The sequence below is a fragment of the Aplysia californica genome, unplaced genomic scaffold, assembly GCF_000002075.1.
Source record: "Aplysia californica isolate F4 #8 unplaced genomic scaffold, AplCal3.0 scaffold00033, whole genome shotgun sequence".
In the NCBI taxonomy this organism is placed as follows: Eukaryota; Metazoa; Mollusca; class Gastropoda; order Aplysiida; family Aplysiidae; genus Aplysia; species Aplysia californica.
The window spans coordinates 433,045-438,879 of NW_004797303.1; positions in this window are offsets into that span (position 1 = coordinate 433,045).

Sequence of the window (5,835 nt, forward strand, 5' to 3'; positions counted from 1 at the left end):
ACACACACACACACACACACACAAACACACACACACACACACACACACACACATACACACACATACCAAAATAATACACATATATGGTCGCTTTTAAGGACAAGCGGGCTAACTCAGATTTCGGGGGTTCCCAGAAATCTTGACCTACACCAAAAGTGGGCATTGGCCTACCTATAGGAGAAGTTTGGTTTCAATGGTGTTTATATTTGTTTGGTTATAGAGAAAACTGTCCTTGTCTTTATAGAAACTGAACAAGGGGCAAAAACTTTACCTTCGATTTTCTCAAAACAGCATTTTCGGGATAGCCTGCTTGCGCTTAATAGCGACCATATACACACACATACACACAACACACACACCACATACGCACACATGAATGCATGCATTCATGCATAAATACATTATAATATATTTACACATGAATGTCGATGCTTAGCCATAGTGACATAGAGTACCTCTGATACACATTATATCTTCTTTGGTTCATTTCTTCTACTTCAGTTATTTCTCTTCATTCTTATGTCTTCTTTAATATTTCTCTCTAAAGGTGAGAAGAGCAATAATCTCTTGAGTAGAGGTTTTACAGCGCTCGCAACTGCATAAGGTCATATGAGCGCCAAGGGGTGGGTGTCAACAGAGAAGTCCTTACAGGGAATGAGACTTACTTTGCTCACCTCTCTAGCTTCAACAGCACAAAGTCTGCTTCGACTATCAAGGCACTCCGGAAATTGTGGGTCACAAGAGGGTGACAAACATACAAAAGAAGTAGAGGAAAAATGATAATAGGATTAGGAAAGTAAAAGCAGCAGTTCCCTGTTGTAGATCAGGCACAGGTATGAGCGTGACATTGATGAATCAGCCAATTTAGTATTTACAATTGTACTGTGCATGAACGAGAAATGTCCCCCCTTTGGGAATGGCCTGAAGACACTTCAGTCAGTCAATAATCTCTAAACCACAATATATCTCTGTAAAGGGTTGACCCCTCCCCCCCATCCCAGCCACACAATTTGAATTACCATCATAACTCACTGATGACGAGCATTCTAGTTACAAAAATGCACTCGACAACGCTTCAAGACGCACTGGTTAAAAGAAAGAGCACAGCTTCGTTATTCATACAGATTGATATCTACTTCAATCCCGTTTACTTTCTCCGAAACCCCAAGACAGACAATAGCATGCATACATTGAAGTATGTACATTTGTGGTTATAATTTGTGCATGATTCAAAATGTGAAGCACCATTGTCTCTGATCTTTTTTTTTTTTTTTGGCAAGTGTTTTACGGCCCAAACATTTTCAGTTGGTAGGAAATTTTAAATTTTGGCGGGTTGTGGCCGAAGCTTACTCTTATCAATTTTGGACCACCAAGGGATCTTTAACGTACGCTAATTGTGCACTGGACCTCCGAGATTTTTTGCCCTTGTCCAAGAAGGCTAGGTGTAGATCTTACCTACCATAAGATCAGGGGTGTGGCTGAAAGCCAGCAGTAAGAAGGAACCAAGGAGTAGCAGTTGTAAGGCTGCAGAAAGAGTCAGGAGCTCAGAGGAGGGGGCAAACAGAGATGAGGGGTGGGGGCATAAAGTGAGGTGAAGACGAAAACAGACAGCTGAACATTGTTAGAGAGCAGGAAAAGAGGTGAAAGGAGACAATTTTAGAAGAAAAAAAAATTTCCGTCGCTACCCAGATTCGAACCCGAGAACTTCGAATGAGAGCGAACACCAACCTCTTGGCCACAAGAGTTTCCCAAATTTAAGTTTCTGATGAGTGCATGATGGTTCAAAATGAGAAGCACCATTATCTCTGGTCTGTTGTTGATTGGACATATGCATCCAATACATCCTTAAAGAGTTCATTGTAGCTATATATACAGCTGATTTGTTTGTTTTTGTTTTCGTAAGTATTTAAGGGCACTTGCACCACAGTCATGTCATATAAGTTCCGAAGATTAGAGGAGTTACAAGAGAGCAACAAACACAAAAAAGGCAGAGAGATGTTTTAGTTTCAGTAAGAGTTTTACAGTACTTGCAACACAATTAGATCACATAAGTGCTGAAGATTTGAGGCGTTACAAGAGAGTAACAAACACACAAAAAAAGAGGAGAGATGAGAGAGAAGGAGCAAACCACACAGGAGTCCAGCTATATAATGCCACACTCATAAGATAATTGCCTACGTCATCTTCGGCCAGTTTGGAGTTTTTGGTTCTAAAATGAAGAGCACAGCCAGCTTGATATAATAGTTCTCTTGGACAAAAAAGAAAAATCTACATAAAAATAAAATCAACTGAGGGTACCAAAATTCAAGCATTTCACAGAGTCAATTGTTAGAAAGAAACGGTTGTTTTGTCAGTTTTTCAAAATGGCAAAAAAAGACTTAAGCATATTTATCTTATGAGCGTGACGATATAAAAAGACAGACCAGGACCACATTACGTGGAGGGGATTTATGGGAATTCAAAACATGACTGTAAATGTTTTACGGCCCCATCACCACAATTTAGATCGATGGGAGCTGCTTCAACCATGCCTGTTGTAGGGGGGGGGGGGGGGGATGTTGCCAATTTAACATGTGCAGGGATCACAATAAATTTTTCGTCAACCCCTGAACTTTGACGGTTGACCCGATAGACTTCCGTAAATATTGTGCACCCCTCCCTTTCCACATCAGTTTAAAAAATGCAAAATAACCCAAAATATAGACGCATTTCCCTTACTTTCATCTTGTGCTTGACTGACTTTGATCTCATATGCTTCTGGCTTAAGTTGGCTTTGGCAGGTACATAAATCATACACATGGGGTTCCAAAGAATCTCAGGCTACTCATGGCCTACCGCGGCCCGACTTAAAGCCAAGGCGGAGCGACCGCCGGCAAAATCTGTGATCCCTGCATGTGCTTAGTAGGGTACAGTACTTTAACAGACAAAAAAAGTACTCAATTAAAAAAAACCTTTCTCTTGTGGGAATCAAACTCACGTCTTCAGTGTGCCATAGCCAAGGGCCTACCCGTTACACCACAGATAACGGTTATTTAAGGGAATCAACTGGCTAGGTGAGAACATTTTTGTGGAGCCATGACCTTGTCATCTTACATCCCAATGTGATCTCAAGGAGATGCAGCGGGGCCATTTTTTAAATTTCAAATTTAGAATGTTTAAGACAACCCTCAATACATTTCGCTACCTTAGAAGTTAGAAGACATTTGATGAATGTCCAAAAATATAGCAAGCTGTATGCAGACAATAACGTTTATTTGTAAAAAAAACAACAATCTTTTCTTCAAATGATATAATATAATGCTTCTCCAATATAATTGTAAAAATGAACAAAATATAAGATAAATCAATACAAAATTTCGAGGCATTTCATTGTAAACATCATCATACGTATATCATATCATCAAGGAGGACCTTCATCAGGCCTCCTCCCCTCACAATCTCTTGATTCTTGACTCATTGGACAAAGAGGAAACGAAGTTTATACATTCTGCCTGTATTTTCTTTGTAAATTTTTTTTGCGTAGTAAGAGTTTTACAGCGCTTGCACCTACATAAGGTCATGAGCAAATGAAACACAAGTTGAGAGCATTCACAACAATTCACAGCACGGTTTGATTTCGTTCAATGGTCAGGTTTAAAATTTTACAGTAAAAATTTCAGTCTGAATAAATTTAACTCTTTGTAACCAAAAGGTATACACATTGCAAAATTATTTCCGTGTCCCCTGATTTAGCTATGCCCAAGCAAGACCATATCATACACACTTTCTCTTGAGACTAAACTAATTAAACGCAAAATTAGAAACAGCAAAATCATTGACTAATGTTTGAATATCTTTGAGGTTTCACAGCTTGCCACTTTCTATTCTTCATACACTAGGGAGAAGAGGATTGGTCCTCACGGTAACCGCCAGCAACACTTTTTCCACCTGCAGCCTATAGTAAATTATAATCAGCAACTTACATTCTCATAAAAAATATTTTTAAATATATTAATATTATATCTAGGAGTTTTTAATACCCTATAGACACATTTTAGCTCGGGCTTCCAACCCAGCCTGTCAGAGCCAACCCTCACTAACACTAACAGAGATACAACATCCCCGTAAAAAGACCAAGATACTTAATAAACATTTTCGACCCATTTCAGTATCGAACTTGGGTCTCCTGCGTGTAACAACGAAGCGCCGAACCCCAACACATCAAATTAACAAAATTTTGATAATTCAAAAGCTGGTCACTTCAACTCTGCTGATCAAAGTCAAGGCTAATCAGGAACAAGTAGGAACATTTTTTAAATCCCAGCAGAGACACAAAAGTGCTAAAAAAAATCACTTCTCTATAAGAAAAACACAATAAACAAAAATAACTTCCCTGCATAAATTACTCAATATTTTGACTAGGTCGCAAAAGAGCCCAACTCCTGTTTTCTGTGTGCAATAGCGAGGAGTGTAACCATTACATCGCAGATAGCAGTTTCAAGAAAAGAAAGTAGAGGCTCGGATAAAAATAGCATAAAAAAGAAGCACATGGGGCAGACCACATCAGAGCATCAATCCACCAGCAGACAAAGCAAGAGCAAACAACACGCCACCCACAAAGCTAATTGCCAGCAGATGCAGTTTTTAGTTTGGTAAGGTTTTACGGCGCTCGCAATAGCATAAGGTCATATGAGCACAAGGGGTGAATGTCAACAGAGAAGTCCAAACAGGGAATCAGGCTTAGTCTACTCACCTTTCTAGCCTCAACAGCTCAAGTCAGCTTTGACTATCAAGGCACCCCAGAAATAGCAGTTCACAAGAGAGTGAGAAACATACAAAAGAAGTAGAGGAAAAATGACGATAGTAAGGATGAGGAAAGAAAAACCAGCAGTTCCCCCTATGTTGTTCCAGCACAGTATGAGCAAGACAGAAAAATTAGCCCATTTACAATTTAACTGTGCATAAGAACATGTTAATATCCCCTCTTTGGGAATGGACTAAAGACAACTGCCCCAGCAGACGCAGCTCTAGTGAATTTTAACAAGCGCACTGAGATCGGAGGGAAAGCTTTAATGACAGAAAAGAGCAAATACAGCAGTGCAGGTGTTCTTCTTTATGATTGTCAGTTAATATTGGGAAGAGGGGCAAAACCACTTTGAATACTCCTTGGTTTTAAAATAGCAAACTGGCTGTGAAATTAATATCAGTGAAACTATCAGCCTCTGATATAATTAAATCCGTCTGGTAGCAAAACATCAGCAAACTACCTTTCTGAAAACCGCTGCTTTTCTGTGCTCAAAGTAAGACATGTTGAAATAATCTTTAAAAAAGTTAGGCTCAGTCCTGATCTAGTCAGGATTTGAACAATTAGGGAACAGCCACAGGATCAGAACTCCATAACTCTGGGAGTGCTGAAATATTTTTCGATGGCGTGAACACTTTCGCGTGTAAAGAACAGACCACTGTGTGACATCAGCAAAAATAAACATTTCAGCTGTGGCATTTCTGCTTGAATAAACAGCCAAGAACTTGCAAATATAATACTACAGCCCTTTTCCATCAACCGAGACACAAGTTTTAGAAAGACCGCACACTTCAACCGAGCTGGAAAAAAAAAAGCAAATTTTTTGTTTCCTTTACTTTCACCCCATATTGAAATCCCAAATGATTTTCAAAAGTACAAATAATAACAAATAAATATGTGTAAAAATGCGAAGCACCATAAAATAGGTGGTCAATAGACACACACACATTGCAAACGCCATTCACTAAAAAAAGAAACAATCAGAAAACAGTCAAGTAATGGGTCAGGGGTGTACTTTCTATTTAATCATTAAAAAACATTTGTTTTGATTT